General features: G+C 43.4%; 1 protein-coding gene across 1 annotated transcript in view; it reads left to right on the top strand.

Moving 5' to 3' along the window:
• LOC121289456 (ras-related protein Rab-3B) overlaps positions 1-13,904 on the top strand; it is a 152,088-nt gene that overhangs the window by 47,357 nt on the left and 90,827 nt on the right. The gene's annotated exons all lie outside the window — the stretch shown is intronic.

The following is a 13,904-nucleotide window of genomic DNA, read 5'->3' as shown; positions in this document are numbered from 1 at the left end:
AGTATGGTGTTTGTATTCCCTGCTGGCAGCTTTACATGGAATTTATGGCACAGAAACAGGCCATTTGATCCACCTCATCTATGTTGGTATTTATGTTCCACACAAGCCTCCTCCCACCCTTGATCACACTATCAGAGTAACCTTCAGCTCCTTTCTTCCTCATGTATTTATCAAGCTCCTTATAAGTATCTATACTGGAATCATAGAATGGTTACAGCACAGAAGGAAGCCATTCAGCACATTGTCTGTGTGTCAGTTCTCCCCAACAGCAACTCAGCTAGTCCCACTTCTCCCCCTTATCCCTGTAACCCTGTAAAATCTTGTCTCTTCAGATAATTATCTAATTCACTTTTGAAACTTGCAACTGAATCTGTCTCCACCACACTCAGGCAGAGCATTCCAGATCCAAACCTGTTGTTGCATAAAGAAGTTTTCCTCATGTCGCCTCTGGTTCTTTTGTTAATCCTTTGGGGTTCTTGACCTTTTGCCAATGGGAACAGTTTCTCCCCATTTACTCTATCCAGACCCCTCCTGATTTTGAACATATCTAACAAATCTCCACTCAGCCTTCTCTGCTCCAAGGACAACAGCCCTCGCTTCCCTAATCTATCCACATAACTGAATTCTCTCATTCTCAAAACCATTCTCATAAATCTTTTCTGCACCCTTTCTAAAACCTTCGCATCCTTCCCAATGAGGCTGAACCAGTGTTTTATGAAGGTTCGTAATTTACTTGCTTTTGTGTGCTGTGCCTCTATTTATAAAACCCAGGATTCAATATAAGTTATTAACTGCTTTCTCAACCTGCCCTACCACCTTCAATGATTTATGCACATATAGATCCTTTAGAATTGCACCTTTTATTTTATGTCACCTCTCCTCATTCTTTTGATCAAAATATATCACTTTTCTACCTTAAATTTCATCTGCCACGTGTCTGACCATTCCACCAGCCTGTCTATATCCTCCTGAAGTCTATCACTATCCTCCTCACAGTTCACAATACTTCCAAGTCTTGCATCATCTTCAAATTTTGAAATTTGAACAAGATCTAAGTTATAAATATAAATCAAGAAAAGTAGTGGCCCCTCTATACAGCATCCCCCAGTCAGAAATAAGTAAAGTTTTCTGTAATTCATCTTTTCAATGGGTTTGTATTAACTAATTAACCTGTTCCATAACAAAATTCTAGCAATGCTAAAAACTAATTATCTAAAATAACAAATGGTTCAAAAGAAAATGCCTACTGGCACTAATAATTTTCACTTAAAAAGCATAGTTTTACTGACTTTTGGGGACTCAAATGATTAATACATAGGAAAACAACGTAATAGTAGATTTAGAAATGATATGGCCAACACATTTCTTAGAGCTCTTGCACCTCAAAATTTGGCACTACACCACTGCATCTTATTGTCTCTCAGCTCAAGCTGATCTTTTTGCAACTCTGCTTAAATCCCTCCAATCTAGTTACTGTTCTTTCTAGAGTGTGGAACTGCACCTAATCAAAGTCTCAAATTATATTGTCTGTGACAAGTGATATCATTCATTTCGATCATTCTGTAGTTTTCAACACAGTTGACTGTGCCATTCTCCTCTGCTGGTCATCTTAATGAGACCGCCTTCACTTTGTTTCACCCTTGCCAATCCAATAGTAGCCAAAGAATCTCTAACAATGGGTTATTTTACCACCCTGCACCATCATCTTGAAAGTCCCTAAGGATCTACCTTTGGTTCTTCCCTGTTCTTCTACGTGCTGCATTTCAGAACCACTATCCACATAGACTGGTTAAGCTTCCACATGTACCTGCATAATACCCAAGCTATCTCCGATCGCCTCTTTCAATTCCTCCATTGCTTCTCTGCTGTCAGACTGCTTGTCTGACTCCTTCATGGACTCCTGATATCCAAAAGCGCCATTTGTATCCTATTTCTTATCAAGTCCCGTGGGTCCAGAATCTTCAGTATTATTACATTGACACCCAGTCTACCAAAATCTCTGACTACCTCCTATAGCTCCAGAATACCTCTCTTTTCCTTTGATTCCAGCCTGCTCTGCATTCCCACATTGTTGACTGTGCCTTAAGCCGCCTAGGCCCCGCTTTCTAGAATCAGCTCCCCACACTCTCTGCATCTCTGTTCTTTATGACATTCCTTAAAACCTATCTTTCTGACAAAGATTTCGGTCACTTCTCCTAAATCTCTGTTTCGCTGGCTTAGTGTTTGTTTACCAACGTTTTGAGAAACACCTTGGGATATTTTCTCTGTTAAGGTTGTGGTACAGTTGCAATTATCATGGTGGTAGAATGATATTTTGCTGTGCACAATTTTTTCTGTCTCTATTTTCCAAGTTTTTTTTCAAAGCACCTCATCTGCTGCTGAGACCAAATTTTGGGCTCATTCTTCAATTGCTTAGTCTAGCATCAATCCAGCTAGGCAGTACACAGATGCGTCCATTACTACAATATTGAAACATGTTTCTTATAAGTTAAAATGTTAACCAGGTCAAGCAAGCCCGGAGTGGAAAATTCCATTGCTCCGAGGAATGGATGAACTACTTTATGGGATTCAAGATAATATAAAATATAAATTTACAGTACATGGGATCTGTGGAATTTGTTACTGTGTGCAGTGTTAATTATTTCAGATTACGATGACCCTGACAATCTAAATGCTGAATTCAATATTGAAAATAAAACAGAAAACACCAGAAGGACACAGGTTAGTCAACATCTTTAAAAAGAAGATAGTCTGTGACATTTCAGATTTGTATCCCTCATGACGAAGTGGACAAACTTGAAATTTAATCTGTCTTCTTTTTACTGACCTGCTATGTGACCCTAATATTTTCTGTTTTAATTTCAGATTTACAGCAGTTTTTCTTTTTTATTTTAGCATTAAACACCAACCAGATCTTTATAAAATATTGGAGGTCTTGGATATTTTCAGCGAACAAGTTTTGCGTGATGGGTTATAGATTATTAGACAATTATGACTGTCATTTATTCAATCTTGACTGCTCTCAAAAGGTGTTTGGTTTTGCCAGATGGTAGCACTCTCTCTTTGAGGTGGGGAAAATTCACTCCACCCTGCAGGAATGCACCACCTGTTTACTAATTATGGAGTACAATTAACACAATGGTAATTCAGTTCCATAAGGTTTAGCCAGTACTGTGGGGTTACAGATGGAGTTGCTAAGATTATAATTAGCAAAACAATTTCAAAGTTTTCCTGTGGAAGATGATACAGTTTGAAAATGATGTTGGGCCACACGGCTGTTTGATATGATACAGATAAAACATGATGGTTTTATGGATAGAATTGCACTTGGTGGGGGCAGTAACTGATTGAGGGGAATGTAGAAAACAGGGTGTTATCAAACTTGCCGGTGTGCTGCATGTTTCACTCACTGCACTATCTCCCTCTCCTGGTTTTCTACGGGCATTGTTTTCTTTCATACAGAATTACCAACAACCTTATTTGATATTCATTTTTCATGCTAATCGGGGCATGGTGATGCAGCCTTGATTTCCTGTCTTTTGAATCCTTGTAAGTCCTCATACCCTGCAATCTCCATAGGGAAACTATGGCTATTGTCTATTAGTTCATATTGTACATCAATGCCGGAGCCACTGTGGTGTTCATGATCACTAAGCAAGCACGATACATTATTGTATAATGATGCAAGCTGCCACTGCCTGCATAGTGAAATGCTTGGTGCATTGGTAATGCTAGAAAACCTGCAGTCAATGTCAAAGAGCATAGAGGACTCTGCCACAAACTTGGCACATGGATTTATGCAACACTTGCAGACCATCCTTTCAAACATGGAAGCAGTGGCCAGCTCCATTTGCAGACCAGTTGACTCAATCATTATACAACATGGCCGATATTTCAGCTTCCATTGCAGCATAAGCAGCTTCTACCAGAGGTCTGTGTGCTACAGTGGAAACTCAGAATGATGTCATGCAAAGTCAACTGGCTGCGTGCAAGCATGGCTGAAATTGTTGTGTGCAAAGGAGCTTGCAAGCTGTCACAGCAGTCCAGTACTCTGTCTTCCAACAGATTACTAAGATCAATGATGTGCCTCCTTTGGTGGATTGGTTCTCTCAAGAAGACAGCATTTGTCCACCCATCTCTGGCATTCAGCCAGTGAGCTTGGTGTTACTTATCAGCCTGCCCAGACTTCTATCACCCATGCCAAAATGTTGCAGCCCTTCTAAGTCCAAAGCTGCTGGAATTCATCCTACAAGGTCACCTGCAGTTACCTTCACTGAAAGTCAGCAGCCTTCCATGAGCCATGCTGTTGCCATTGCGATAGGACTGTATAGGAATACTAGGAGTGGCATAGGCACCTGGAAGACAGTCATGAAGGGTGATTAGTAAGAAATATATAACATCCTGAGGGGATTTGATAGGGTTGATACTGTGAGAATGTTTCCACTTGTGGGAGAGACTAGAACCAGGGAACACAGTTTAAGAATAAGAGGTCTACCATTTAAGGCAAAGATGAGGAGAAATTTTTTCTCTCAGAGGGTCATTAGTCTGTGGAATTATCTTCTCCAGAAAGCAGTGGAGGCAGGGTCATTGAATTTGTTCAAGGCAGGGTTAGACAGAATTTTGATAGACAAAAGAGGCAAGGGCAATGGGGGCAGATGGCAAAGTGGAGTTGAGACACAACCAGATCAGCCATGATCTTATTGAATGCCGGAGCAGGCTTAAAGGGCTGAATGGCCTACTCCTGCTCCCATGCCCTATGTCCAGTTGACTTTTATGTGCAGTATGGAATTATTTCATTGATAAATTGGCTTGGAATTTATTTGGTGGATTTTATTTTTGCACTATGGCCAAACAGGTATTGCAATGATCAGAAATTAAGGGAAGTTAATGTCTGGGAATGTTGGCGAATTGTGAATTGTGGTTGAGGTTGTGACCCCCATGACCGGCCAGTGCCGGTGAAGGTAACCGTCGCTCTCAATTTTTACGCCTCAGGCTCTTCCCAGAGCTCAGTAGGAGGCCTGTCTGGTATATCCCAACCAGTAGCGCACAGCTGTATTAAGGCTGTAATGTCTACTAATGTCCTGCTGGCTCATGTGGGGGACCACATTAATTTCCCAATGGACTTGGCATTTCAGACATGAAGAGCCACAGCCTTTGCCCAATTAGCAGGCTTTCCTCAGGTACAGGTGTTATTGATTGCTCCCACGTTGCCATAAAGGACCCAATTCAGCACTCCAACACCTTCGTCACCCAAATTCCTTTCACTCACTCTTAAGTCCAGCTGCTTTTTGACCACAACGAAGACTTCCTTCAGGTGTGTGCAATGTTTCCTGGTAGCTGCCATGACTCTTTTGTACTGAGGAGCTTCCAATTCCCTCAGCTATTTCAGCCACCTTTAGAGACCCATGCTTGGCTTCTAGGGTACAAGGTTACCCCTTAAGTGCTTAGCTAATGACCCCCTTTTGGACCTCTGAGGCAGAGTGCAGCTACAATAGCAGCCATGTCATCCCAAGCAGTGCAATCGAGCAGGCCATTGGTACTTTGAAAATGCACTTAAGGTGCCTTGATCGCTTAGGTGGGGCTCTGCAGTATATCCCAGCAAGGGTATCAAGAATCATATTGGTGTGCTACATGCTGCAGCAGAGGGGCCTACAAATTGATGGGCAGACCTTCAACCTCTGAGGAGGAGGAGGAGCAAGAGGAAGATGATGTGGAGGAAGAAGCCCCTGTCCTTTCTGTTGATTCAGAGACAAAGGAGAATGAAGAGGCTGCCAATGGCAACGCTGCTGGGAAGCATGGCCATGTAGTCAGGGCTGACTCTGAGCAGGAGGGGTCATCGCCAGAGGTGTCCTTGTGCTACATCAATTCACATAAGGTCTTCCAATCTCACATTTGCCATCAGCCAGTCTCTAGTTAACAACTTCCAACTAAAAAACTATTTACATTGACTCCACAATTACTCAGGGGAATGTCCATCCCCACAAGGGAGAGAAACAATATAAATGAGTTTGACTCAAACAAAATAAAATGGCTGCAACCTTCACCATCATTACCATGGGTCCATCATATTTCAAACACACCTGGTAAGAAGTCCTTCACAACTTGGCCCCTTCACATAAATGCCAGTGTCTGGAAAGCTGCTACCTTGTCCATAATCAAACCATGCCCTCAATGCTGAGGTGGCATCATGACTTAAGACTTTAAACCCTCTACATGCTGATAGGATTATATATGCCAGCAAACATGCAGATAAGGCATATTGTGCAGGGTAAGCCCACAACTGTGCAACAAAATCTCTTTATAAGAAATTGCACCCCATCCTTTCCAGCCAATGATCCATTCTCTGAGATGGGCATCTTTTATTCCAGGCTCCCATAAACCTCGCATTCCCTCACAAAGCACATCCTCTGCCAGCTGGAATGCTAATGCTGCCAAAGCAGCAGGGACAACAGATGAGCAATGTTCACTGGAGCAAACATGGCCTGTCGAGCTGTGACGCTCACACATAGGCCAATGAGTGACAGTGCCATGTGGATGACTGCCTTGCAAACAATACTCATGCTTGAGATGCACCTGATGCCCAGCATCCATCATGGAGCCTGATCATTGAGTCTCCTTTAAAGTCAAGTTTGGATGGACAATGAAAGATACAAAGAGTACCTCAGTGCTCAAAGCTTTGAACACTGGAACCTTATGTGATAGAGCAGAGGAGAAAGAAGCCCTCAAATGCCTCATGAACCTGGCTACATCCTTGCTCCTGATGACTTCACCTCAAGATGAACCTCAGCATGCCACCTTCATTATCACTGGTAAGAATGTCCTTCAAAATGTTATCGTTCTTCTGGAGTTCTGTGGTGTATAAACACACACTGAGCCATCTATGACTGTATGTAAGTATATTCCAAAAGTGCTCAAATGTGATATATACAATGTGAAAATTGTAACTATGGTGAACTTGTTAGTGCTGTAGGCGAGACAGTGCCCTGCACTGCTGCACACTCCTACGAAGGACACCCCCCCCCCCCAAACCACACACACACATCCCCCAAATGTTGTCTCAGAGGAGGTGGAGGCTTCTGCTCACTTCTCGGGCTAAACGACACTGAGAACCGTGGTGGCTGACCCTGCAGTGCAGGCACCTGTTGGGGACCTCCAGACTGCAGTCTCTGCATAGGCAGCTATGGACACTGGCACCTGTGCAGCAGGCGAGGGCTCTGGCGGCGCGGCCGGGAGGGGTAGGTGGAAGAAGATGAGGGTGCTGAGAAATTCTCAGTACTTTCACCCTCCTCAGTTACTTCCACAGTTCTGGATCGGCCTGCAAGTGGTGTTGATAGGGCTGGCTGCTGGTGCGCAGCAGTCGTCCATTCCAGCAACCAGTGTACCAGCTGTGCATCTGTCCTGTTAAGGGTTCACAGCTCCTCATGTGTTCCATGGGTGTCAGCGCTCATACTCTGAGTGGACTGATCCAGGCTACTGAGAGCCGCTTGAACATTTCCTGGTTGAAACATTGCTCTGCATTCACTCTGAGTGCTGCTGGATGTGTCTCTCCATGAGAATAGCCATTCTCTTATGGTTGGAGCTCATGTAGTTGAACCCCTGGGATGATGTGGATCTCATGAAGGTGTTGGACTCCTCTATTTGCAGTCCTAGAGCTTGCACTGCCTCAGGGAACTCTGCCAGATATCCACACATCTACTGAATGTCCAAATAGTTGACTCCTGACGTTCTAGGTTCCTGCCCATTGGAAGAAGACTGCACAGATACCTTTAACTCTGACACCTCCTCCTGCACTCTGGTGCGGTGCCCTTAGCCATGTGCCACCGACTCTGCACACGTGCTACATCCCTCTAAAGTGCTTGTATCTGAGTTGGCGGAGTGTGATGTGACGCTGCCTCCTTGGACATCTCTTCCTACTCTTGATGCCCGAGGGATGATCTGGCCTGGGAGGAGTGAGTGACCAGAATTGGGACCAGCGTGAGATACAAAAGGAGTTTAGTAAAGCCTTTTTCATTGTGAAAGCATGCTCTGATGCACACCATTGCCTTAAACATGTTTGCATTGCCCAAAAGATGCAACCCCATCCTTGCATTCTCTCTCATGTCAACATCCCTTGTGCTCAGTAAATTGACATCAATACCACCACCATTACTACCATGTTCCAAGGTGATTTTACCACCGCCTTTATTGCCTGCTACCGGCAATTCACCATCAGCAACAGAGAGCTGCTCAGGCACCCTGGCAATCTCCATGGCCATCTGTTCAACCGAGCGAATTGATTTCAGCCAGTGCATGTGGGGATATCTCTCTTCACTGTGTCTGTTTGACACAGTGCTCATTCACACTTGTTCTGTGTACACCTACGTGCTTACAAGCCTCACTGCTGAGGCAGGGCTATGTGCCAGGTCTTGCATCTAAACTGCAGCATGCAAATATGACCCTTCCCTTGCACCTCTTTGTGGGTGAACCAAGCTGCTCACCTTGCCTGAATGCAGCAGGTTATTGAACCTTTTTCAGGACTAAATCCATGAGTGCTCATGGTGTCCTGCTGCATTCACTGTAGCTGCAATTAGAATCCAGGCCTTCTTGGTTACTGTAGTTGGATTATAGCAGCCAGCAGGGTAGAGGACTGCTCTCCTCTTCTGGACCTCTTCCACCAAAATTCGAAGGTCCTGATCAGAAAAACCTAGACAACTGGACCCATCCCTTTTCCATGTGACTTTCTGTGTGACATTCTATCAATAAAAATGTCAGACAAAAAGGGTCATGAGCCATTCAGATTATAATGTTCTCATTCACTTTTGTGTGCTTATAAGCATGAACCATTTTCACCATATCATCAATGATTGCGGTAAGGTAAGGTTTGGTAGAGAGAATGGCCCTGCGCAAATGCTTGGTGCCATGCTTGTTGCGACTGTCACTCCAGAGTTGCATGCTGTTTTCCATGACCACTGGCAGCCCTACTGGTTTACTCCCTCTTAGTCACATTCTTAAGCCATGACAGTGTGCAGATGTGAGGGACCTGGTCAAGGCTCAACTGTATAGGTGCATCCTGATAGCTGGGTGGCAAGAGAGCAAGTGGATGGGATAATGACCATGGTACTGTTCATCATTCATCCACTGAGGCATGGCAGCTCACTACATTCCTGCAGAATATCTTTACCAGGTACTGGTGGCGAGATGACGCCATCTCCATGGCTGCATCATGTGAATCCACTGCATGCTTTCAGTGCTTCACTGTGTGCTGCTGTGTGGATAGGCAGCAACAATGACAATTTCATGATGGGCCACCTGTTCCAGGGTCAGCTAACAGTGGACAACATTTACAAAGTTCCCACTCACCTGACAAATCAGTGACATTTCCTGCGAGATGACCAACCTCTCAAATGGGCCTTTCTGAGGGCCCACTTTTTATTTGCACCCGAATCGCCCAACCCCTGTCGGTCCCGCCTCCGACCCCTCACTACTTCCAGGGTCGTCCACCTGATTCCTAATATAGCCTGCCCCCTCCAGACCAAAACTCTGATGTTCTGGTGGACATTTATAGAAGTTGGGCTCGTGAAGCCAGGAATTTTTCCAATTCTGTGCACCTGACACGCAGATGAAAATCCAGGCCATTTGCTCAATAATGTATTGGGTATGCATTTTTGTTCACTGTGTCTCTTGCCAATGCAACATGGCTGCCAATATGCATCTGCGCATGCACACCGGTCTGCATGTGCAGAGCACCAATGACATCACTCTGCTGCAACCAGCCCTAGCCTGCCAATACTCCTCTACACATGCAGCAATGACATCACCACGCATGTACATAGTGACGTCAGTATGCTCTTGCATGGCCCTGCTCAGAGATACAATGAAAATATATGGCATTGATAGCTATATCATGGAGCTGGTGTATAACAAGACTTCCATTTGACTTTTTACAGGTTGCCAGGGTTAATTGAAAGGCTGTTACTGCAGCCGCATTATCAGCCTGAACTGATGATACATTTTGTGGAGAGCACTCCTGCTTGAAGACAATCACAGTGCAGTCTGGGCAGGTCTCTGCCTCACACAACTTTCAACCTCATTAGCGCATCCTCTACAAATTGGTTTTGGTTGTATATGTATTCATATAGTTAAGTTTAGTTATTTTCTCTGTCTAATGGCTATGAAACTGTTGTGTTAACTTTATGGAGCCATTAAGGATGCCTTAAGAATGGATAAAAGGATGCCCCGCCTAAAACAGAGCTGTGATGATTTGAACTGCGCCGTCTTTGGTCCTGGCCGCTGCCTACTCTTGCTCGCAATGATGTCACAGAGTAATACACTCGAACTGCCGATGCATGGCGTTGGCAGCAGCCACTGCCTTTTTTGTTTGAGAAAGAGGAAGATCGAAACAAGGCGTGCATTGTTTTTGTTACAATGACAAATGAAAGAAAGACAGACTTACATTCACAAGAAACCTTATCAGATCTTTCAGAAACGTCTTAAATCACTTCACCTACAAGAATTTAGAAATGCAATGACTGCTGTTCCATAGAAAAACACAGGGGCCATTTTGCACATGACAAGAAACGCAAAGATTGCAATGAGATGAATTGTTGCTTGAGGGTGGAATGTTAAGTGAACTTCTTTGCTCTTTTTTACATATCACCATGGAATCATCAATGTTGAACAAGCAGCTGATTTGAGGTCTCATTTGAAGGTCAGCATCGCTGACAATACAGCACCTGAGTAAAATATTATACTGGATGATACATGTCAGCTTGGCTCACTCTTGTCTCATAATTAAAAAATCATGGGCAGAATATTGAGTTTGGCGAGTGGAACTCCCGACGTCACCCCGCGTCATTTCAATTTTCAGGTCGGCGGGGGCACAGCCGAATCAGCTGTGTGCCCGCCGACCTGTCAATGGCCAATTGAGGCCATTTAAAAACTAATTGAAGTAGTTAAAGGACCTGCCCGTTCAACCTTAAGGTTGGTGGGCAGGCTGGGAGCCCTGGCGGGCTTCAGAAAAAGCATGAAACCTCATCCACAGGTGGGATGAGGTTTCTTGTAGCTTTTTAAAAATTTAATAAAAGTTTAATTAAAAGTGATGGACATGTTCCAACTCATGTGACAGTGTCACATGAGGGGACATGTCAGGGAAATTTTATTTTTCTATATTTCAAATTTTTGAATTTGGTGCCAATCTCCCTGAGGCAGCACTTAGCCTCAGGGAGATGAGTGCCTCTTTCGCGCATGTGCAGGAAAGAGTGCACTCTCAGCTTAGGGAATACCCCCCGCCCACACAGGGAACGCATAGCGCTTCCTGGCGGATGTCACACTGGGCGGGCCTTAATTGGCCCGCACACATAAACCGGTAGCGCGCCCCCAATCGGGGGCACCAATCGGAGGCACGCCAGCTCCTGAACTCCCCCCACAATGGAGGGAAAATTCTTCCCCATGGCTTCAAGCCCCCCCATCAGTTCCTGAGCACACAATCTAAGCTAACACTTCACTATAATAAAAGCAAAAAACTGAGGATGCTGGAAATCCAAAACAAAAATAAAAATACCTGGAAAAACTCAGCAGGTCTGACAGCATCTGTGGAGAGGAGCACAGTTAACGTTTCGAGACCGTATGACTCTTCAACAGGACTAAGGAAAAATAGAAAAGAGGTGAAATATAAGCTGGTTTAAGGGGGAGGTGAGACAGGTAGAGCTGGATAGAGGGCCAGTGATAGATGGAGTTAACCAAAAGATGTCATTGACAAAAGGACAAAGAGGTGCTGAAGGTAGTGATATTATCTAAGGAATGTGCTAATAGGTGACATTAAGGGTAGAAAGCAGGACGAGCAAGGTACAGGTAGCCCTAGTGGGGGTGGGGTGGGGGGCAGGGATCAAAATAGGCTAAAAGGTAGAGATAAAACAATGGATGGAAATACTTTTAAAAATAATGGAAATAGGTGGGAAAAGAAAAATTGATATAAATTATTGGAAAAAAGGGGGATTGGAAAGGGGGTGGGGGTGGAGGAGAGAGTTCATGATCTAAAATTGTTGAACTTCACTATAATACTGACTTATCAAAGATTCCATCTTTTGGCTGAGATGTTCAATCCAGGCCTCTGTTTGTTCAGGTGGACATTAATCTCTCCACCAACACCACCAAATACAAATGAATTAGGCAAGTAGGTAGTTCTGGAATGTGTCACCATTACATTGTGATATGAAAATCAAAAAGGAGAATGGGATAAAGGTATTTGAGTGGAAAAGGTGAACCTCAATGAAATTAAACCAAAACTAGCCCAGAAAAATGGGAAATGTATGGTAGCTAAATTCGCCGATGATACCAAGATAGGTAGGAAAGCAAGTTGTCAAGAAGAGGTAGAGAGTCTGGAAAGGGATATAGGCAGGTTAAGTGAATGGGCAAAAATTTGGCAGATGGAATATAATGTGGGAATATGTGAACTTGTCCACTTTGGCAATAAGAGTAGGAACGTAGTATACTATTTAACTGGAGAGAGATTGCAGAACTTGGTGGTAAAGATGAACCTGGATGTCCTGGTACATGAATCACAGAACACTAGTATGCAGTTAAAGCAAGTGATTAGGAAGGCAAATATAATGTTGGAGTTTATTGCAAGGGGAATGAAATATAAAAGTAGGGAAGTTTTATGGCAACTCTATAGGGCCTTGTTGAGACCACATCTGGAGTACTGAGTACTGTTTGGTCTCATTTGAAAAAGGATATAATTGCATTAGAAGTTCAGAGAAGATTTACTCGATTTATTCCTGGGATGAAGTGCTTATCTTATGAAAAAAGGTTGAAAAAGCTAGAAGAAGAGTTATACGGACTCGAAACATTAAATCTGTCTTTCTCTCCACAGATGCTGTCAGACCTGCTGAGTTTTTCCATTAATTTTTGTTTTTGTTGAAAAAGCTGTGCCTATATTGGAGTTTAGAAGAATGAGAGGTGATTCAATTAAAACATATTCCATAGGGAACTTGATAGGGTGGATACCGGGAAGATGTTCCCTCTTGTGGGGGTGACTGGATCTAAGGGATACAGTTTAAGGATAAAAGGTCTCCCTTTTAAAACAGACATGAGGAGAATTTTTTTCTTGCAGAGGGTTATTAGTATGTCAAAATCTCTTCCCTAAAAAGCAGTGGAATTCATTGAATTTGTTTAAGGCTGACTTAGATTTTTGATTGACAAGGGAGTCAATGGTTCTGGGATGGGGGGTTGGTGTAGACAGAAAAGTGCAGTTGAGACCACAACTAGATCAGCCATGATCTTATTAAATGGCAGAGCAGGCTCAAAGGGCCGAATGGCCAGCTCTTGTTCCTAAGTTCTATGTTCCTATGTTCCAGTAGCACATAAGACAATGGACAAATATTGGAAAACTTTCAAATCAAAGATGACTGGGAAATTGATTACATATATTCTCACGAGAAGAAAAGGAATGAAACTTTGAGTTCCTTGGATGAGTAGAGAAATTAAAAATGCATATGATAGGGTTAATAATACAAAAGAAAATCAAATGGAATATGGAATTATAAAATAAAGTAACAGAGCTGACTATAAAGGCTAGGAGGAGGCATGAAGAAAGACTGACAGGTAACAGAAAGGGAATTAGTAATTAATAGCCTCCCTTGTGGCCCATTTGGCAAATGACTTCTGTTTTTCTCCCTTTGTTTTAAGTTTATCATAGTTGGTAAATAAAAAATTAATATCTTAGCCAAAGAAACTCTTGAATTTGGAGAAGGTTTTGAAGGTGTGGAGAGAAGTAGCAAGGCAGAGGGTTTAGCATAGAATTACAGAATTTTAATGGAACAGAAGGAGGCCATTCAGCCCATCGTGTCTGCGCCAGCTCTCCAAATGACCTAATGCCATTGCCCTGCCTTTTCCCTGTACCCCTGCACATTGTTTTTATTCAAATC

The sequence above is a fragment of the Carcharodon carcharias genome, chromosome 16 (assembly GCF_017639515.1).
Source record: "Carcharodon carcharias isolate sCarCar2 chromosome 16, sCarCar2.pri, whole genome shotgun sequence".
In the NCBI taxonomy this organism is placed as follows: Eukaryota; Metazoa; Chordata; class Chondrichthyes; order Lamniformes; family Lamnidae; genus Carcharodon; species Carcharodon carcharias.
This window is presented reverse-complemented; position numbering and strand designations above follow the sequence as displayed.